Source organism: Phocoena phocoena, chromosome 13, assembly GCF_963924675.1.
Source record: "Phocoena phocoena chromosome 13, mPhoPho1.1, whole genome shotgun sequence".
Classification (NCBI taxonomy): domain Eukaryota; kingdom Metazoa; phylum Chordata; class Mammalia; order Artiodactyla; family Phocoenidae; genus Phocoena; species Phocoena phocoena.
The window spans coordinates 36,986,991-37,010,528 of record NC_089231.1 but is presented as its reverse complement, the minus strand read 5'-3'; positions in this window follow the sequence as shown (position 1 = coordinate 37,010,528).

The window sequence follows — 23,538 nt, the reverse complement described above, 5'->3', positions numbered from 1 at the left end:
TTGGAGTTGACTATTCAATTATCTCTGTAGATAAGATAATACACATGGCACTAAATCATCCGTGAGACTCTGAGAGGAGGGTCAGGAAGGTGTGAACAGTGGTGAGGGTAGCTTGGTACCCATTCTATGACCAACCTTATGTAGAGAACAAGCCAGCTATAATTAACTGTAAGTAATGGGCAGAAAAATTGTTTTCATGATGTGCCTTGTAAGACCAGGGAGACTCCAGGTGACAAAGTTTAGCATAGAGCTGGGGTTCTAGAAAGCTATGCTGCCCCCCACACCCATCCCATTCTGTGGTGTGATGCCTGAAGGATGAGTAATGGGTGAATTGTAGCAGTGTTGGCATAGTTTAAGCACTTTGCAGTTTGGGGGGCAGAGATGCACCATAAGCAGGAGCAAGATGGGCAGAGGCAGCCCTGCTGAGGCTCCATCCCCAACTGAGGGCCAGCAGATGCATAGGTAAGAGGCAAGGGGAGATATTTGATAGGGAAGTTTGTGAATGTATTTGAGGCACCTCTGTGAACTCCCCCAAATGACTGGGGAATATTTTGATTGTGTTGGACCATGAATTCATGACCTGATTGGTAATCCACAGGCAGTTCAAGAGGACCAGATTTTTCCCAGTAATTCCAGTCCTCATTCTTCCTTCCCTTGAGTAGTGCTTAGAAATTGTATCAGTAATGTTGTTTGGCATGCTCTCTGAGACCCCTCTCCATTTGTTTCTGCCTATATAACTTCACCCTCAAACCATCTTTAAATTGTGACTTTTAGTTTTATTTTTAGTAACTAAAGCACATTATACAGTTCTAAATGTATCAAAAGGTAGTGAAGAGTAATCCTTCCCTTCTTTCCCTTTACCTCCTCAGAAGCATCTACTATTAACAGTTTCTTACGTGTTCTTCTAGAGAAATGCTATGACTATCATAGACTGTTTAATGTCTCTTGAGAGAACCATGTACCATATTCCTTAGAAATGACCCAAGCACATGCATGGTGCTCAAAATATATGTATTGATTAATTGAAAAGATAAATTGTTTCTGTGTTTGTCAGGATTGTAGAATCCCAAGGATGGGTAAAACCATATAGATGACAATACTGACCCCAGACTCTCAGGGGATACACATAACTATACACATCAACACACAGCTCCTATGCTTCTGTGGGTAAAGAGTTAACACTGCTGGGGAATTCAAGATAAATTATGCTATGGAGAGTAACAGACCCTGAAAAAGGAAGCTGAGCTCTGGCATTTTACACCTTGCAGAGGCAAATGCTTTGCAATGTGTATTAAAAGCAGTCTTTGGGATAAAGATTTGGCAAGTCACCCAGAATTCTTAACTTTCCCACCACAGCAAAAATCTCATTATGTATAACCTTTTAAATGGGACCAGAGAAACATTTTCAACTTGATTCTCATTGAGCACAACATTTACCAGGAAGTACAGTCCAAATGGAGACAAAATGTATATTATTTTTGCATTGGACATGTAGTGCCAAGAGCACTGTTTCACTGTCCCTTTTATTCAAGAACCAAGTAGCTAGCTCACACCCTCTCTTTCTTTCTCTCTCTCTCCCTACTTCCATCACACACACACACACACACACACACACACACACACATATCCTAGAGGCCTTTTATACACTAGCTGGGCAATAATTCTTGCAAGCATGGCCCCAGTATGAAGGTTCACCACTCAGTCTGACCACAGTGGATGTAGTAAATTTTAGTTCTTATCTCCTGGGGGCCCTATAGGGCAAATGTACTTAAAAACATACAAAGCCAAACCCAAGATATTTTGTGATGATAGTTTTTATCATTGTTTGTGAATTTATCTTGTCTACCACCCTAGATTATCTCAGATGCACATGCTAGTTTATAGATAAACCTAGTTTTTTGTTCTAATGTTTGAGTTGTCATTACATTCTTTCACTTATAATAACCTTATAGACTACTACCAGCTACTTTGTCCAGGCTTGGTGCTAGGTGCCGTGAATTAATATTCAAGTCATCACCACAAAAGTCCCATAAGAGATCTGATTATGACCATTTTACACACTAAGAAACCAAGAAACAAATAAGGCCAGTTGATATAATTATGATGTAGTACACAAGATAGAATCTGTATTCAATTCTTCTAACTCCAAGAAAGAAAGGGAATTGATAAAATTAAATCCCTATTGTGTGTGAACCACTGAATGTGTGAGTGTATCTCTTTATAAGCAGACATATATGTACACATATCTTTCTTTTAATGTATGTAATGTTAGTCATCTTTTCATCTTAAACTTTTGTACTGATTCAATATAGAAAGATAATTAGATGTTTTGACTTTTCTTGTTTCCTTCGATAACCATTTGGATTAGTAGGTAAACAAAGGCTGAAAGAGCTCTTGGAGTGGTAGATTATAAGATTATGTAAACAACACTTTCTTCAACAAATTCTTATTTAGTGTGCACCATTTACTAGGCAGCTAATAGTGGGAAATGCTGAAGATTCAATCTTGAAATAAAAGCAAAACACCTGTCCTCATAGAGTTTCTGGTCTGGAAGGGTTGGACTGGGAACTGGCAAATATTTTCTGTAAAAAAACAGATAACAAATATTTTTGGCTTTGTGGGCCATATGGTCTCTATTACAAATAGTTAGCTCTACCCTTGTAGTGCCAAAACAGCCTTGGAAAATGTGGGAAAGAATGAGTGTGGTTGGGTTCCAATAAAAAGATAGTTACGAACATTGCATCTTAGTTTCATATAATCTACATGTTTTATAAAACATTATTTTTCTTTTGATTTTTTGAGCATTTAAAAATATAAAATGCAAACATACTTTCCCAACATGATAAAGTCCATCGATGAAAAAACCCACAGCTAATATCATTCTCAATGGTGAAAGATGGAAAGATTTCCCACTAAGATCAGGAGTAAGACAGGGATGCCCATTTCATTATTGCCATTCAACATTATACTGAAATTCTACTCAGAGTAATTAGGCAACATAAAGAAATAAAATGTATCCAGATTGGAAAGAAAGAAGTAAATCTATCTCTCCTCTTTGATGCCATGATTCCATGTATAGAATATCCCAAAGAATACACATATCAAAATCTGTTATAAAGTTATAATACACAAATTCAGCAAAGTTTCAAGGCACAAGATCAACACACTTAAAAAATTTGTTATGTTTCCATATACCAGTAATGAACAATCCAAAAAGGAATTTAAGAAAACAATTACATTTATAATAACATTCAAAAGAATAAGATACCTAAGAATAAATTTAACCAAGGATGTAAAAGTCTGTGCGATGAAAACTACAAAACTGACAGTATAACAAAAATTATACTGGCAGTAATAAAAGAAGATCTAAATCAATGGAAAGATATCTTGTGTTCATGGAAGACTTAATATTAAGAAGTCAAAACTACCCAAAGTGATCTACTGATTGAAAACAATTCTTACCAAAATTCCAGTGACCATTTTTTCAGAATTGGAAAATCTAATCCTCAAATACATATGGAATTTTAATTTGTCCTAAATAGCCAACAAAATTGAAAAAAGAACAAAAATCACACTTCCTGATTTCAAAACATCACAAAACTATAGTAATAAACAGTGTGCACAGTACTGGCATTAGGGTAGGTATATAGAAAAGACCAGTGGAATAAAATTAAGAGTCCAGAAATAAATCCATACATCTATGACCAATTGACTCAATAACTCAATAACAAAATGATAAACAACCTAATTTAAAATGAGCAAAAAACCTGACGGGCCAAAGACCTCTTTATCCAAAAAGGCCAATAAGCACATGAAAAAATGTCAACATCATTAGTCATTTGGGTAATGCAAAACAAAACCACAATGAACTCCCACTTCACACCCACTTAGATGGCTATAATATATATACATATATATATATTTGAGAGGATGTGGAGAAATTGAAACTCTAAATCACAGGCTTTCCAAATCAAAAAGCATTTTATAGACTATTGGATTTTAAATTTTATTCTGTAGTATTTGGGTAAGGTTAGAAGGCCTTGTTGGTGCATCAGTGGCTGTAGGAGAAGAAAAGAGGCAGGGGGGAAAAGAAAGCAAAGGAAAAGAGACAAGACTCTGGGTCCTTTACCCTATTTTGCTTAGATGAGATATCCTTTGCCCTAGGTGATGTAGGCCATCCTTGCTGAGTTCTGATTTTGTTTTTCCTTGTCAAGAAAAAAAATATATATATATATTTATGAATATGTGTATGTGTGTGCATATTAAATATATATGTATACATTATTGCAATTATCTCATACATAGGTGCGAAAATTTAGTATGGAACAATGGGTTTCAGCCTCAGCCATTATGCTCACCACTGGCACATTTAAGACATATGGAAAATGATATGCCAGGTCAACATACTTGGTCTGGGTTGGCCTAAGCATTGTTACACACATTCCTCAGGCGATTCTCATGGGCAGTCTTGGATGGAGACTCCTAGCAGATGCCATGGCACTCTCAGGAATATGAACGGACATGGTCGAGGAAGGCATCCCAGACTCCAGGAACACCAACCTGAGCTTCAAAGTCTAACAGTTTGCAGAGAGACCGGGAAAGAAAGAAGAGGTAGTCTGGAAAGAGCTTTCTGAACCAAGGAACAGATCTGGCAACACAATGTTCATTTGAAGGATAAAGCCAGTGGTTTTGACAAAAGGAGAGCAATAACACAGGGAAGAAACACAGGCTTTGAACAGTAGATAGGAGTGGCATTTTTTAAACAGCATTTTAAAATTACAGCCATAATACCACTCTCTTCAAAAACCTGTGCTATGAAATTCTTGTAGAGCAACTGTTCTTCCATTGGAAGCTCTGATTTCCATTTTCTTCCAATGTTTTTTACAGAGCCAGGTGCCTGCGGATGACTTTCTTCCAGTCCCGTGGTGATTTAGGGACTTGGAATAAACACAGGACTTTAGTTTCCTGTCTGGCACTTTTCATAGGCATGACATTCATTTTGAGATCTAAAAAGAAAAACAAAATAATAGGAGCTATAAATTAAACTCTTCCAGAAAACTGGCTTGAAAGGAACATGCAGCTGATAAATATGTCAAGACATAAACATTATTTTTTTTCTATTCAAATGAAGTGAAAGTTACAGAATTTCTTCAGTAATTTCTAAAATTAGAGTAAATCTATTTTTTTTGCTATGAGTTTCAGTACTCTAAAGAAGCTTCCAAAGAATGAAAAATAAAATTATATATGATTTGACACTAAAAATTCACTCATATTGTTCAAAGTACCTATAGATATTCTTTCTACCCTAGAGACGTTGGAACGTTCAAGATAGTACCATCATAATGGACAGGGAGAGGATCTTATTCATGGATTTCTTCTGATAAATCTACTTTTTAAAAGTGTAACAGATGGGACTTCCCTAATGGTCCAGTGGGGAAGACTCCACACTCCCAATGCAGGGGGCCTGTGCTCCATCCCTGATAGGGGAACTAGATCCCACATGCCATAACTGAAAAGATCCTGCATGCCACAACTAAAACCCAGCACGGCCACAATAAATAAATATTTTAAAAATTAAAAAAAAAAAAAGTCTAACAGAAATCATGCATTTCCCCATGATGGAGTTGCACAGAATTAGCTCACTTTAGTTACTTTTGCTTAGGCTGGAATTTTATCATTTCATTGTCCAGATAATCCATTCAGATATTTTTTATGTTTTTAAGTTACCTAGAAGTTCTGGTTATTTGTTGATGCCATCCCAGATGTGTGGGGTAACAGGGAAATAAAATAAGGAAGGGTGTCTTTGGTGGTTAAAAAGCCTGGATAATGGTTATAACTATGCATAGTTCTTTGTAAATTCTTGTATGTAAATGGTTGGACTATAAAAACTAAATTTGACTTTAGTTTTAAATTCAAGCCTCTTTGGAAATTGTGAGATGGCTTTATAACCATGCAATGACCCTTTCAAATCTGAGAATCAAATCTGAGGATACATACTAAAGTTCCTAAAAATGAGGGCTTCTGAGGTATTATATGTTGGTCTCAGAAAAATGAATCATAGGAAATTCACCATAGATGATACCCAGGGATATCATGGGAACCACAGGAAATCCCTAGCATAAAACTCTATTAGGTCATACTCAGTCACCTGTCCATTCATTCATTATGAACAACTTTCAGGCCCTTCTAGATCATAGTTATTCTGCTATGCTCCCAGGGGTACAAAATTGCAACACACATTGGCTGTCCTTGAGTTCACAGCCTCTAGGAAGTCTGATGTTGTTCATTTAGTTCACATATCACAGTATTCAAATCTTGCTGACATAAATTACTGGAGTTTTAGGATGGTAAAATTAACTAGAGCAAAGCAGAATTTGAGTCCTAAAGGAAATGAGAGACTAGAAAGTGAATTGGAGAAGTGACACACACAAAGATTAACAAAGGTGGGATTCATCAGAAAGAATGAACCAAAAATTTTCAGATCTGAGAACTCACACAACATATCTTTCTTGAACTAGTAGTATTTGCGACAGTGCTTAGACTTTTAATTTTGGTCTGTTGTTCTAAAACTATTTATTATTGTGGATGGCATTTTTCTAGAACCTGGAATTGAACTAAACCTAAAATTATTGACTAAACATAAAAACACATCATGCGAAGTTTGATATGGTAGACAGAACACCAGGCAAATGTGACAGAGGAGAGGTCAGCAGTATAAGCTTTGTGCTGTGGTTGAGTAACTTCACCCTGCATGGCCTGAGCTGGAATTTAGTTTAACTAAATGTTCTCAAGAATTGCATATACTTTATCCAATGAAGGTAGAAAAAGTAGAAGATTGACTCACTATCCGTAGCCCAAATCTGGTCACTTGATAAATGTTCAATCAATATAAAGTAGTATCACACAGTTGTGAATGTACTTAGAGGAATTATATCAGATTAATTATGTAAGATGTGCAAACAAAATTTTCCAGTTCTGGCCTCCAAATCTAGTCAAAATGTTATGAACTCCTTAAAGGATAAACTAATATTCTGTTTTTCTACTAGACTGTACGAAGTCAGGGAAATGGCCTTAAATATTTTAGAAATATTTGAAAGAGCAAAGAAAATTTTCTGGTTTGAAGCATAGTTGTATTTGAATATTAAGCTAGCCAGAAGTCTCACTCCTTGGGCATTCTAATGATTTTAGTTTTAGTTCATGTAGATAACTTATGCTTAACTCTGCTCCGATAAAAATAGAATATTTTGTTATTTTGGAAGAAGGCAAAGTGGTTGATAGAGACTTAACTCTATGCACTAATTGTGGAAGCAAATTCTTCAGCAGAGAGTTCAATATGTCTCTTATTTGCCAAGGCAGATGAGGCATATGGGTAAGTTATCAATGATCTATCTCATCATTTAATAAAACTAGGAACATTTTTCATTCACGGCTGTGAGAATTCCCAAGAAGTTTTGTGAAAGTTTACACTTTGGGGAATGTATTTCCAGAGACCACTCCTATATACCTTCCTAAATTCATCAGCAGTCCACTCTGCTTCAGGACTGCAGAATAAAAGATTATCATCTCCTGGGGTGGGGTTTATAGGTACCAGGGCAGACAGACACATAGGCCAGACCCATCACCTCGCAGTCAGATCAGAGGTGTCAGTCCCCCATCATCTTTCTCTTTGACAATGTGGAGGACAATTTTGCACTTGATCTTTGGAGAAAATTCAGTTGGTGCAACTTCCCTTTATTTCTCTCTAGTGCTCTGCTCAAGACCTTCAACACACCACTGATTGGAGAAACAAGACTTGTAAAGGAATAGAGCTTATCACCTAATGAAAGAGAAATGTAAACAAACAAACAAGTAAACATTTTGTCACCATCAAAGAAAAGGAAAACAAGCTATAGGCATTTCCTGCAGCGGCAAGAGCAAAGCCAGGTGAAGGTCACTCCCCAGATCTTAGTTTTGCTTTAAAATCTGTGTTTAATTGTTAGTCAAAATGAACTGTGGGCAGAACAATTAGTTGTATCTATATGAGATCTAAGCTGTAATTATTTGTTATATTAATCATGGCTAGAGTGAGAATTAGTAACGAACATTAAGTGAATTTTTCTGAAACGGGGGAAAAATATTTTCTGATGCATCTGATTAAAAAGAGGGCACCACAGCTGGCTGGTAAAGCTGGAAGGGGCAGAACCTTCAAGCTTTGCTATCTATTTACTGAGAAATATGGATCCAGGTGATCTCCTGTCACAACATTTGTGTTTTGTATCAAAATGGCAAATCTGTGTGCAGGCTCCTCAGCACAGGTAAGGGAGGATGCTGGACAATGGATGTCATCTAGTAATTCAGTTGGGCCCTCTAATGTCAATTTTACTCAGTTTTTGTTTGTCTCCTTTATGTATTCTATTTCTCTGTTTTCATGATGACAAAGATGTTATCAGAGAAATCCCAGGAAATGGGGAAGAAGAGGCCCAGAGGCAAGTTCATTAGATTAGTATTTATTTCTGCACAGTATTCTGAAAGGAGTAACTGGACATTTGGCATTCATCTAATCACTCATAGCTAACATCCAATGCCTCAAAGCTCTGCAATCTGTCCTCTTTTTAAATTAGAAATATAAAGAATTTTGGGGGGTACTTGGGGGAGGAAACAAAGCATAAATGTGGTGACTGTGATAGTGTGGGCCACAATGTTTGATAATGTGACACATTTAACCAGTCACATACGTAGAGCTGTTATAGGCCCAAACAGCTCTACCTTGCTGATTCCAGTGAAAAGTTTTAGACAAACTCAGCGTTCTTTTGCTCATTACACTGACCTGTCAGAAATGACAACTTGGCCCAGTCTGGTTATTCCATGCTGACAGGGTACCATTCGGGCTTCACGGCAATAATGTTAGCTTTTAAAGGTACAATGTACTTAAGGAAGCTCATTTCTATGATTTGGCCAAAAACAGCCATTTTCCTTGTCAATGGTGAGGAATGCCTTAGTTTTCTTTAAATTAGGAGTCATTTTTATGGAGATTGTTCCTAGGAAAACATGCAGACAGGAGAAAAGCTATTTTTTGAAAGGTTTTAAATTTAGCCTACTGAGCAATGGTGTGATTCCCTGGTGGTGTGTTGAAGACAGCCGGGGATGCTGTGCTCTGTCCAAACCATACTTCAAAACTACCAATGATGCAAGAAATAAAACTTCAATTTGGACATGAAGAGTATGCACCATCCCCTGCAAGCAAAGAGTGGTGAGTTGGAAACGATTTTCTATGCAGTTTGGGACATATGCAGATTCTGTGCAGAATCTGGAGCAAGGCCAAAGTGACAATATGACAAAGTGCTATACTTCTGGCCCAGAAGCAAATTTCTCCTTAGGTTTCCCCAGGAAGAAGAGACAGAGAGAATATTAAGGCTAGCATTGGGCTTTACAATTCATTCAGAGTAAATGTAAAGAAAACTGGTGATGAACTACTAAATTGGAATAGGAGACAGGAAACAGAAGTAAACTGACACTTCTTTCTTTGACTTTTCCCATTAATACAATGTTGTATTTGTGTCCACCCATATGCCAAGTTCTTGGCAGGACTGGAATTATATTTTGACATTCAAATTAGAGTTGTATTTATTACTTTAACAAAAGTAGATAGATAGATAGATAGATATGTAAATCCATAGATAGATACATAGAAAGAGTTGATTTTGTATCAACTAGGATGTGTAAGCCATGTTCACCAACACTAGTGCATTCAAATTCAACTCTACTTGCCTCATGTTTTGTTTTTGTTTTTGCTCCCTGTTTCAAATTCCCTATTTCATTCTAGGACTGACTGATGTCAATGTCTAATCAACTTCTCTGGCAAGTTACACTAAGGATTCACAGAAGACTATGGAAGCACAGTGTTTTTTTTGGTTTGGGTTTTGTTTGTTTGTTTGTATCTTTTTAAATACCCACTCTCTATTTTAACATACAAAAACATTTGGGTGGTCTTTAATTTACATTCACATCATACTCAGACTCTAAGTTTCTGAATATGGCTACCCAACTATTTCCATGTGAGGAAATGTGCGTTGATCCAAAACACCATTCCAATCCCTATGCTTTCTTCTATTTTTCTTATGTTACGAAACTAGAATTTTCCCAAATATACATGACCAAAATATATGAGTCAAAATTTCCACAAATACACATACTAAGATTAAATTACCTGGATAAATGAAGGTAGATTTAATCTGTGGAATAAGTGTTGTGAATAATTGTACTTTTTATTATTTGGACCTAGTAATCAGTCAACCAATACATTTTTATTAAGCAGTCAGTACTCTTGTGCTACAGCAAAGAGTATATTATCCTCAAAATGTTACAATTATGTAGGGAAGGCTACACTGAAATATAGCAAATACAAGAGGAAAACACTGTTTGATGAATAGGTGCCTATGTATGCTATAGACATCTAAGAATTATACGGGGTTAAAAAAAAAAATGTAGAGGAGGATAATGGTGTTAGTGACTGCCCTAAAAACACAAGTAGATTTGCAAATGTGTACTCAGAAAGACATTTCAGGAAAGAGCTAGTGTGAGTAAAAATTCATGCAAGTTGTGTCTGGGGAGAGGGAATTTTTGTTGATGGGAACTATTACAGTTGTGAAATAGAAAATACTGGAAGGAAAATTTGGAACCTCCGTGTAGGGAGCATTGAACGATAGAAAAAAAAGGTTAGCAGTACCCTTTGCTTTATTGCATTAAAGTTGATGTACAATAGTATGCTGGTTTTAGGTGTATTGCATAATGATTTGACATTTGCATGCATCATGAAGTGACATCCATGGTAAGTTTGGTAACCAACCATCTCCATACAAAGTTATTACAAAGTCATTGACCATATTTTTATGCTGTGTATTACTCACCATGACTGATTTATTGTGTAACTGGAGGTTTGTACCTCTTAACCCCCTATAGCTATTTCACCTTCCTCCCCTAGCCCCCTCTTATCTGGCAACCACCCATTCATTTCTGTATCTATGAGTCTGTTTTCATTTTGTTTTGTTTGTTTACATTTTTAGATTCCACATATAAGTGGAATCATGAGATATTTGTTTTTCTCTGATATATCACTTAACATAAAACCTAGATCCATCCATGTTGCTGCAAATGGCAAGACTTAATTTTGCTTTTATGGTTGAGCAATATTACATTGTATGTAGTATATACCACATCTTCTTTATCCATTCATAAATCAATGTACACTTAATTGGCTTCCATATCTTGCCTATTGTAGATAATGCTGCAATGAACATTTGAGTGCATATATCTTTTTGAATTAGCATTTTGTTTTCTTTAGATAAATACACAGAAGTAAAATGACAGGATTGTACGGTACTTTTTTAAATTTTTTGAAGAAGCTCCGTACTGCTTTCCATAGTGGCTGTACCAATTACAATCATACCAGCAGCACATGGGGTTCTCCTTTTCCCACATTCTCCCCAACACTTATTTATTTTCTTTTAGATGATAGCCATTCTGACAGGTTTAATGTAGTACGTGGTTTTGATTTGCATTACTCTGATGATTAGTCATGTTAAGCATCTTTTCATGAGTCTGCTGGCTATTTGCATGTTTTCTTTTGAAAAACAATATCTATTCATGTCTTCTGTCCATTTCTTGGTTGGGTTATTTGGGTTTTTTTTTTGCTATTGAGTGTATAAGTTCTTTGGATAGTTTGGATATTAATCCTTTATTGAATGCATAATTTGTAAATAATTTCTCACATACAATAAGATGCTTTTTCATTTTGTTGATAGTATTCTTCACTGTCCAGAAGCTTTTTAATTTGAAGTAGTCCCATTTGCTTATACTTGAATTTGTTTTTCTTGTCTGAGGAGACATATTAAAAAATATTGTTAAGATTGATATCAAAGTGTGTATTGCCTATGTTTTCATCTAGGAGTTTTATGGTTCCAGGTCTTACATTTAAGGTTTTGTTTTTTTTTTTTTAACATCTTTATTGGAGTATAATTACTTTACAATGGTGTGTTAGCTTCTGCTTTATAACAAAGTGAATCAGTTATAAATATACATATGTTCCCATATCTCTTCCCTCTTGTGTCTCCCTTCTTCCCACCTTCCCTATCCCACCCTGCTAGGTGGTCATAAAGCACCGAGCTGATGTCCCTGTGCTATACGGCTGCTTCCCACTAGTTATCTATTTTACATTTGGTAGTGTATATATGTCCATGACAATCTCTCACTTTGTCATAGCTTACCTTTTCCCCTCCCCATATCCTCAAGTCCATTCTCTAGTAGGTCTGTGTCTTTATTCCCATCTTGGACCAGTTTCTTCATGACCATTTTTTTTTCTTCTTCGATTCCATATATATGTGCTAACATATGTTATTTGCATTTCTCTTTCTGACTTACTTCACTCTGTATGACAAACTCTAGGTCCATCCACCTCATGACAAGTAACTCAATTTCGTTTCTTTCTATGGCTGAGTAATATTCCGTTGTATATTTGTGCCACATCTTCTTTATCCATTCATCCTATGATGGACACTTAGGTTGCTTCCATGTCCTGGCTATTGTAAATGGAGCTGCAGTGAACACTGTGGTACATGACTCTTTTTGAATTATGGTTTTCTCAGGGTATATGCCCAGTAGTGGGATTGCTGGGTCATATGGTAGTTCTATTTTTAGATTTTTAAGGAACCTCCATACTGCTTTCCATAGTGGCTGTATCAACTTACATTCTCACCAACAGTGCAAGAGGGTTCCCTTTTCTCCACACCCTCTCCAGCATTTACTGTTTGTAGATTTTCTGTTGATGGCCATTCTGACTGGTGTGAGATGATATCTCACTGTACTTTTGATTTGCATTTCTCTAATGATTAATGATGTTGAGCGTTCTTTCATGTTTGTTGGCAGTCTGTATATTTTCTTTGGAGAAATGTCTATTTAGATCTTCAGCCCATTTTTGGACTGGTTGTTTGTTTTTCTGATATTGAGCTTCATGAGCTCCTTGTAAATTTTGGAGATTAATCCTTTGTCAGTTGCTTCATTTGCAAATATTTTCTCCCATTCTGAGGGTTGTCTTTTCATCTTGCTTATATTTTACTTTGCTGTGCAAAAGCTTTTAAGTTTCATTAGGTCCCATTTGCTTAATTTTGTTTTTATTTCCATTTCTCTAGGAGGTGGGTCAAAAAGGATCTTGCTGTGATTTATGTCATAGGGTGTTCTGCCTATGTTTTCCTCTAAGAGTTTGATAGTGTCTAACCTTACATTTAGGTCTTTAATCCATTTTGAGCTTTTTTTTTGAGTATGGTGTTAGGGGGTGTTCTAAGTTCATACTGTTACATGTACCTGTCCAGTTTTCCCAAAACCACATATTGAAGAGGCTGTCTTTTCTCCACTGCATATGCTTGCTTCCTTTATCAAAGATAAGAGGACCATATGTGCGTGGGTTTATTTCTCGGCTTTCTATCCCATTCCATTGATCTATATTTCTTTTTTTGTGCCAGTACCATACTGCCTTGATTTCTATAGCTATGTAGTGTAGTCTGAAGTCAGGGAGCATGATTCCTCCAGCTCCATTTTTCTTTCTGAAGATTGCTTTGGCTATTCGGGGTCTTTTGTGTTTCCATACAAATTGTGAAATTTTTTGTTCTAGTTCTGTGAAAAATGCCAATAGTAGCTTGATAGGGATTGCATTGAATCTGTCGATTGCTTTGGGTAGTAGAGTCATTTTCACAAGGTTGATTCTTCCAATGCAAGAACATGGTATATCTTTCCATCTATTTGTATCATATTTAACTTCTTTCATCAGTGTCTTATAATTTTCTGCATACAGGTCTTTTGTCCCCTTAGGTAGGTATATTCCTAGATATTTTATTCTTATTGTTGCAGTGGTAAATGGGAGTGTTTCCTTACTTTCTCTTTCAGATATTTCATCATTAGTGTATAGGAATGCCAGAGATTTCTGTGCATTAATTTTGTATTCCGCTACTTTGCCAAATTTATTGATTAGCTCTAGTAGTTTTCTGGTTGCATCTTTATGATTCTCTCTATATAGTATCATGTCATCTGCAAACAGTGACAGCTTTACTTCTTCTTTTCCGATTTGGATTCCTTTTATTTCTTTTTCTTCTCTGATTGCTGTGACTAAAACTTCCAAAACTATGTTGAATAAGAGTGGTGAGAGTGGGTAACCTTGTCTTGTTCCTGATCTTAGTGGAAAATTTCACCATTGAGGACAATATGGCTATGGGTTTGTCATATATGGCCTTAATATGTTGAGGAAAGTTCCCTCTATGCCTGCCTTCTACATAATTCATAAATGGGTGTTGAATTATGTCAAAAGCTTTCTCTGCATCTATTGAGATGATCATGTTTTTTCTCCTTCAATTTGTTAATACGGTGTATTACATTGATTGATTTGCGTATATTGAAGAATCCTTGGATTCCAGGGATAAACCCCACTCGATCATGGTGTATGATCCTTTTAATGTGCTGTTGGATTCTGTTTGCTAGTATTTTGTTGAGGAATTTTGCATCTATGTTCATCATTGATATTGGCCTATAGTTTTCTTTCTTTGTGACATCTTTGTCTGGATTTGGTATCAGGGTGATGGTGGCTTTGTAGAATGAGTTTGGGAGTGTTCCTGCCTCTGCTATATTTTGGAAGAGTTTGAGAAGGATAGGTGCTCGCTCTTCTCTAAATATTTGGTAGAATTCGCCTGTGAAGCCATCTGGTCCTAGACTTTATTTTGTTGGAAGATTTTTAATCACAGTTTCAACTTCAGTGCTTGTGATTGGTCTGTTCATATTTTATATTTCTTTCCAGTTCAACCTCAGAAGGTAGTGCATTTCTAAGAATTTGTCCATTTCTTCTAGGTTGTCCATTTTATTGGCATAGAGTTGCTTGTAGTAATCTCTCATGATCCTTTGTATTTCTGCACTGTCAGTTGTTACTTATCCTTTTTCATTTCTAATTCTATTGATTTGAGTCTTCTGCTTTTTTTTTCTTGCTGAGTCTGAGTCTGGCTAATGGTTTATCAATGTTGTTTATCTTCTAAAAAAAACAGCTTTTAGTTTTATTGATCTTTGCTATCATTTCCTTCATATCTTTTTCAATTATTTCTGATCTGATCTTAGGATTCCCTTCCTTCTGATAAGTTTGCGGTTATTTATTCTTCTTTCTCTAATTGCTTTAGGTGTGAGGTTAGGTTGTTTATTTGAGATGTTTCTTGTTTCTTAATGTATGATTGTATTGCTGTTACCTTTCCTCTTAGAACTGCTTTTTCTGCATCCCATAGGTTTTTGGTCATCATGTTTTCATTGTCATTTGTTTCTAGGTATTTTTTGATTTCCTCTTTTATTTCTTCAGTGATCTCTTGGTTATTAAGTAGCGTATTGTTTAGTGGCCATGTGTTTGTATTTTTTACAGTCTTTTTCCTGTAATTGATATCTAGTCTCATTGTGGTAAGAAAAGATACTTGATACAGTTTCAGTTTTCTTCAATTTACCAAGGCTTGATTTGTGACCCAAGATATGATCTATCCTGGAGAATGTTCCATGAGCACTTGTGAAGAAAGTGTATTCTGTTGTTTTTGAATGGAATGTCCTATAAATATCAATTAAGTCCATCTTGTTTAATGTATTATTTAAAGCTTGTGTTTCCTTTTTATTTTCATTTTGGACGATCTGTACATTTTTGAAAGTGGGGTGTTAAAGTCCCCTACTATGACTTTCTTACTGTTGATTTCCCCTTTTATGGCTGTTAGTATTTTCCTTATGTTTTGACATGCTTTTATGTTGGGTGCACAAATATTTACAATTGTTATATCTTCTTCTTGCCTCGATCCCTTGATCATTATGTAGTGTCCTTCTTTGTCTCTTGTAATAGTCTTTATTTTAAAGTCTATTTTGTCTGATATGAGAATTGCTACTCCAGCTTTCTTTTGATTTCCATTTGCATGGAATATCTTTTTCAATTCCCTCACTTTCAGTCTGTATGCGTCCCTATGTCTGAAGTGTGTCTCTTGTAGACAGCGTATATATGGGTCTTGTTTTTGTATCCATTCAGCCAGTCTATATCGTTTGGTTGGATCATTTAATCCATTTACATTTAAGGGAATTATCAATATGTATGTTCCTATTACCATTTTCTTAATTGTTTTGGGTTTGTTATAGTACGTCTTCCTTCTCTTGTGTTTCCTGCCTAGAGAAGTTCCTGTAGACTTTGTTATAAAGCTAGTTTGGTGGTGCTGAATTTTCGTAGCTTTTGCTTGTCTGTTAACGTTTTAGTTTCTCCATCAAATCTGAATGAGATCCTTGCTGCGTAGAGAAATCTTAGTTGTAGGTTTTTCTCTGTCATCACTTTAAATATGTCCTGCCACTCCATTCTGGCTTGCAGAGTTTCTGCTGAAAGATTAACTGTTAACCTCATGGGGATTCCCTTGTGTGTTTTCTGTTGTTTTTCCCTTGCTGCTTTTAATATTTTTTTTTGTTTTAATTTTGATAGTTTGATTAATATGTGTTTTGGCATGGTTCTCTTTGGATTTATCCTCTATGCGACTCACTGTGCTTCCTGGGTTTGATTAACTATTTCCTTTCCCATACTAGAGATGTTTTTAACTATAATCTCTTCAAATATTTTCTCAGTCCCTTTCTTTTTCTCTTCTTCTTCTGAGACCCCTGTAATTCGAATGTTGGTGGGTTTAATGTTGTCTCAGAGGTCTCTGAGACTGTCCTCAGTTCTTTTCATTCTTTTTTTCCTTATTCTACTCTGCAGTAGTTATTTCCACTATTTTATCTTGCAGGTCACTTATCCGTTCTTCTGCCTCAGTTATTCTGCTATTGTTCCCTTCTAGAGAATTTTAAATTTCATTTATTGTTTTGTTCATTGCTGTTTGTTTGCTCTTTAGTACTTCTACGTCCTTGTTAAATATTTCTTTTTTCCCCTCTATTATATTTCCAAGATTTTATGTCATCTTTACTATCATTATTCTGAATTATTTTTCAGGTAGACTGCCTATTTCCTCTTCAGTTGTTAGGTCTGGTGGGTTTTTGCCTTGCTCCTTCATCTGTGATGTGTTTTTCTCTCTTCTCATTTTGCTTAATTTACTGTGTTTTGGGTCTCCTTTTCGCAGGCTGCAAGTTCGTAGCTCCCATTGTCTTTTGCGTCTGTCCCCAGTGGCTAAGGTCGGTTCAGTTGCTTGTGTAGGCTTCCTGTTGGTGGAGACTATTTCCTGTGTTCTGGTGAATGAGGCTAGATCTTGTTTTTCTGGTTGGCAGGTCCATGTCTTGTGGTGTGTTTTGGGGTGTCTGTGGCCTTATTATGATTTTAGGCAGCCTTTCTGCTAATGGGTGGGTTAGTGTTCCTGTCTTGCTAGTTGTTTGCCATAGGGTGTCCAGCACTGTAGCTTGCTGGTTATTGAGTGAACCTGGGTGTTGGCATTGAGATGGAGATCTCTGGGAGATTTTCGCCATTTGATATTACATGGAGCTGGGAGGTCTCTTGTGGACCAGTGTCCTGAACTTTGCTCTCCCACCTCAGTGGCACAGCCCTGACCCCTTGCTGGAGCACCAAGAGCCTTTCATGCACACCACTCAGAATAAATGGGGAAAAAATAGAAAGAAATAACAAAGATAAAATAAAATAACATAAAATACAATAAAAGAATGTTATTAGAATAAAAAAATAATTATTAAGAAAGAAAATTGTTAAAGTAAAAATTAAAAAAAAAAAAAAAAAAAACAACAAAAAAACCGGACAGACAGAACCCTAGCACAAATGGTAAAATCAAAGCTGTACAGAGAAGATCACACACAGAAGCATACACATACACACTAACACAAAGAGAAAAAGTGAAAAAAAAAAATCTTTGCTCCCAAAGTCCACCTCCTTAATTTGGGATGACTCATTTTCTATTCAGGTATTCCACAGCTGCAGGGTACATTAAGTATACTGTGGAGATTTAATCCACAGCTCCTGAAACCGTTGGGAGAAATTTCCCTTTCTCTTCTTTTTTTGCACAGCTCACAGGGTCAGCTTTGGATTTGGACACGCCTCTGTGTGTAGGTCACCTGGGGCGTCTGTTCTTCACTCAGAAAGGACGGGGTTAAAGGAGCAGCTGATTCAGGGGCTGTGGCTCACTCAAGTCGGGGGGAGAGAGGGGTATGGATGCCCAGCAAGCCTGCAGAGGCAGAGGCTGGCATGACATTGTATCAGCCTGAGGCGTGCCATGTGTTCTCCCAGGGAAGTTGTCCCTGTATCATGGGACCCTGGCAGTGGCGGGCTGCACAGGTTCCCAGGAGGGGAGGTGTGGATAGTGACCTGTACTTGCACACAGGTTTCTTGGTGGCTGCAGTTGCAGCCTAAGCCTCCCATGCCCATCTCTGTGGTCCACGCTGATAGCTGTGGCTCACACCCATCTCTGCAGCTCCTTTAAGCAGTGCTCTTAATCCCCTCTCCTCATGCACCAGGAAACAAAGAGGCAAGAAAAAGTCTCTTGCATCTTTGGCAGCTCCAGACCTTTTCCCAGACTCCCTCCCAGCTACCTCTGGTGCACTAGCTCCCTTCAGGCTGTGTTCATGCAGCCAACCCCAGTCCTCTCTCTGGGATCTGACCTACGAATCCCGAGCCTCAACTCCCAACCCCCATGTGTCCCGGTGGGTGAGTAGACAAGCTTCTTGGGCTGATGCATGCTGGTCAGCACTGATTTTCTGTGCGGAAATCTGTCCACTTTGCCATCTGCACCCCTGTTGCTGTGCTCTCCACCATGGCTCCGAAACTCCCCCGCCTCCACCATCCGTGGTCCCTACTTGCAAAGCGGCTTCCTAGGGTGTGGAAACCTTTCCTCCTTCACAGCTCCCTCCCACTGGTGAAGGTCCCATCCCTATTCTTTTGTCTCTGTTTTTTTCTTTTTTCTTTTGCCCTACCCAGGTACGTGAGGAGTTTCTTGCCTTTTTGGAGGTCTTCTGCCAGCATTCAGTAGGTGTTCTGTAGGAGCTGTTCCACATGTAGATGTATTTCTGATGTATTTGTGGGGAGGAAGGTGATCTCTGCATCTTGCTCTTCCACCATCTTGAAACTCCTCCCCACATTTAAGTTTTTAAACCATTTTGAGTCTATTTTTGCATATGGTGTGAGACAGTAGTCTCCTTTGATTAATTTGCATGTAACTGTCTAGTGTTCCCAACATCATTTGTTGAAGAGGTGGTCTTTTCCCCATTGTAGAATCTTACCTCTTTTGTTGTAGTTTAATTGACCATATAAGTGTGAGTTTATTTCTGGGCTCACTAATCTGTTCCATTCATCTATGTGTCTGTTTTTGTGACAGTTCCATACTGTTTTGATTACTGTAGCTTTGCATTGTAATTTATAATCAGAAAACATGATACATCCAGCTCTGTTCTTCTTTCTCCAGGTTTCTTTGACAATTTGGGGTCTTTTTTGGTTCCATACAAATTTTAGGATTATTTGTTTTAGTCCTGTGTGAAATGCCATTGGTAGTTTGATAGAGATTGCATTGAATGTGAAGATTCCCTTGGGAAGTATGGTCATTTTAACAATATTAATCTTCCAACCAATAAATACATTATATATTTCCATTTGTTTCTGTTGTCTTCAGTGTCTTTCATCAGTGTCAGTTTTCTGAGTACAAGTTTTCTTGTATTCCTTGGTTAAATTTTTTTCTAGATATTGTAGTCTTTTTGATGCAATGGTAAATGGAATTGTTCCTTAATTTATCTTTCTGATAGTTTCTTATTATTATATGGAAATAAAACAGATTCCTACATATGAATATTATATCCTGCAAATTTACCAAATTAATTTATTCTAAAATTTTTTGTTGGCATCTTTAAGATTTTCTATATATATAGTGTCATGTCATCTGCAAACAGTGACACTTTTACATCTTTCTTTCCAGCTTACTCCTTATATAACTCTTTCTTGTCTGATTGCTGTGGCTAGTACTTTTAATACTATGTTGAATAAAAGTGGCAAGAATGGGCAACATTGTCTTGTTCCTGATCTTAGAGCAAAAGCTTTCAGGTTTTCACTGTTGAGTACAATGTTTGCTATAGGTTTCTCATACATGGTCTTTATTAAAATAGAGGTATGGTCCCTCTATACCCACTTTGTTGAGAGTTTTATCATAAATGAATGTAGAATTTTGTCAAAAGCTTCTCCTGCACCTATTGATATATTTGTAAATTTTTATTTTTCAATTTGTCAATGTGGTGTATCACATTGGCTGATTTGTAGATATTAAAGCATCTATGCATCCCTAGGATAAATCCCATTTGATCATGGTGTATATTCCTTTTACTGTATTGTTGGATTCGGTTTGTTAATATTTTGTTGAAGATTTTTGCAAATGTGATCATCAGTGATATTGGACATTTTTCTTTTTTGTGATATCTTTGTCTGGTTTTGGTATCAAGCTTATCCTAGCTTCATATAATGAGGTTGGAAATGTTCCTTCCTCTTCAAGTTTTTGGAATAGTTTGGAAAAACGTGTTAAACTTTCTTTAAATGTTTGGCAGAATTCACCTGTGAAATCGTCTGATCCTAGACTTTGGAATGCTGCAAGTTTTTCTGTTTTTCTTTTTCCATTACTGGTAATGGTCTGTTTCTATTTTCTATGTCTTTCTTGTTCAGCCTTGGAAGATTGCACATCTCTTGGAATTCGTCCATTTCTTCTAGATTGCCCATTTTATTAACACATAGCTATTCATAGTAATCTCTTATGATCCTTTGTATTTCTGTGGTGTCAGTTACAACTTCTCCTTTTTCATTTCTGACTTATGTCCTCTCTCTTTTTTTCTTGATGAGTCTGTCTAAAGGCTTATCTACTTTGCTTATCATTTCAATGAATCATCCTTTAGTTTCACTGATCTTTTCTTTATTTTTTTTTTAGTCTATTTCATGTATTTCTGCTCTGACTTTATTATTTATTTCCTTCTACTAACTTTGGGTTTTGTTCTTCTTTTTCTAGTTCCTTTATGTGTAAGATTAGATTATTTGAGATTTTTCTTGTTTTCTGAGATAAGTTTGTACAGCTATAAACTCTGTTCTTACAACTAACTACTTTTAGTAAGTCCCATAGATTGTGAGTCATTGTGTTTCCATTTTCATTGGTCTCCAGATATTATTTATTTCCTCTTTGATTTCTTTAGTGGCCCATTGGTTGTTGAGTAGAATATTGTTTAGCCTCCACATGATTGTATATTTTGCAGGGTTTTTTTTCTTAATATTTCATTGCTACTCCCATACCTTTGTGGTCAGGAAAGATGGTTGGTTATAATTTTACTTTTTAAAAAAATTATTGAGACTTATTTTGTAGCTCAGCATGTGATCTATCCTGGAGAATGTTCTACGTGCTTTTGAAAAGAATGAGTGTACTGCTGCTTTTGGATGGAATGCTCTCTCTATAGATAGATAGATAAGTTCAATAGATAGATAGATAGATAGATGATAGACAGATAGATTCCATCTCATCTAGTGCATCATTTAAGGCCAGTGTTTCCTTATTGACTTTCTGTCTGGATGATTTGTCTATTTATCTTAGTGGATGTTAAAGTCCTCTACTGTTATTGAGTAACAGTCAATTTTTCCCTTTATGTTTGCTTTATGTATTTAGGTGATCCTATATTGGGTACATATATATTTACAATGGTTATATCTTCTTGCTGGATTGATCTCTTTATTACTGTATAGTGTCATTCTTTGTCCCTTGTTACAGTTTTTGTTTTAAAGTCAAATTTCTCTGATGTAAGTTTTGCTACCACAGCTTTTTTTTCATTTCCGTTTGCATGAAATACCTTTTTTCCTCCCAGTTCCTCACTTTTAGTCTATGGGTGTCTTTAGATGTGAACTGAGTCTTTTTATAGGTGGCACATATATGGGTTTTGTTTTGCTTTATCCATTCAGCCATCTATGTATGTCTTTTGATTGAAGTATTTAGCTCATTTACATTTAATTATTGATAGGTATACACTTATTATCATTTTGTTAATTGTTTTCTATTTGTTTTTAGTTCTTTCTTTTTCTTGCTCTCTTCTGTTCTGATTTGATGACTGTCTTTAGTGCTATTTTTGAATTTCTTTCTATTTTGTGTGTGTATGTATCCATTATAGGTTTTTTGTTTAGGGTTAATATGGTGTTCATACATATTTTATTTATGATTATTTTAAGCTGATGATATCTTAAGTTTGAACACATTCTAACAACTCTGCATGTTTATTCTCCTCCTCCCATGTTTAATGTTTTTGACACCATATTTTACATCTTTTTTGTTTTGCATATCCCTTAAATTTTTATTGTGAATATAGATGATTTACTCCTTTTGTTTTTAAATTTCCTACTAGTTTTATATGTGGTTACTCTTCTACCTTTACTCTATATTTTCTTTACCAATGAGATTTTCCTTTTGTCTTTTTTTTTTTTTAATATTTCTAGTTGTGGTCTTTTCTTTTCCACTTAGAGAAGTCCCTTTAACATTTCTTATAATGCTGGTTTAGTGGTGCTGAACCCTCTTAGCTTTTGCTTGTTTATAAGACTATTTATCTCTACTTCAAATCTGAATGAAAGCCTTTCCAAGTAGATTATTCATAGTTGTAGGTTTTTTTCTTTCATCACTTCGAATATATTGTGTCACTCCCATCTGGCCTGCAGTTTTTGATAAAAGGCAGCTGATGGTCCAGTGACAGTCCCCTTGTATGTAGCTAGTTATATTTTTTTCTCTTACTGCTTTTAAGATTACCTCTTTATCTTGAATTTTTCCATTTTAATTATAATTTGCCTTGGTGTGGACCTTATTGGGTTTATCTTGTTTGGAAATCTTTGTGTTTCCTGGACCAAATGTCTGTTTCCTTCCCCAGGTTAGAGAAGTTCTTCAAATAACCTTTCCTCTGCCTTTCTTTCTCTCTTCTCCCTTCTGGAAACCCTATAATAAAAATGTTACTATGCTTGATTCTGCCTCAATGATTTCTTAAACTATCCTCATTAAAAAAAAAATTATATATATATATATATATATATATATATATATATATATATATATATATATATATATATATTCTTCCTTTTTTCTGTTCAATTTAGGTGATTTTCACTACTCTGCTTGTCTTCCAGTTTGCTGATCCATTCCTCTGTATCATCTAATATACTGTTGATTCCTTCTAGTGTGTGTGCATGTGTGTGTGTTTTAATTTCAGTTACTTTACTTTTCAGCTCTGATTGGTTCTTCCCTATATTTTCTAACCCTTTTTAAACTTCTCTCTGGGTGCAGCCATTCTTCTCCCAAGTGTGTTAAGCATCTTTATAATCATTACCTTGAACTCTTTTTTGAGTAGATTGCTTATCTCCACCTTGTTTAGTTCTTTTCGTGGGGTTCTGTCTTATTCTTTCATTAAGAGCATTCCTCTGTTTCCTCATTTTGCCTAATTCTCTGTGTATCTCTATGTATTAGATAGGTCAATTACATTTCCTGATCTTAGAGAAGAGGCCTTATACTGGAGATGTCCTGTGGTGCACAGAAGTTCATTCCCCTTTGG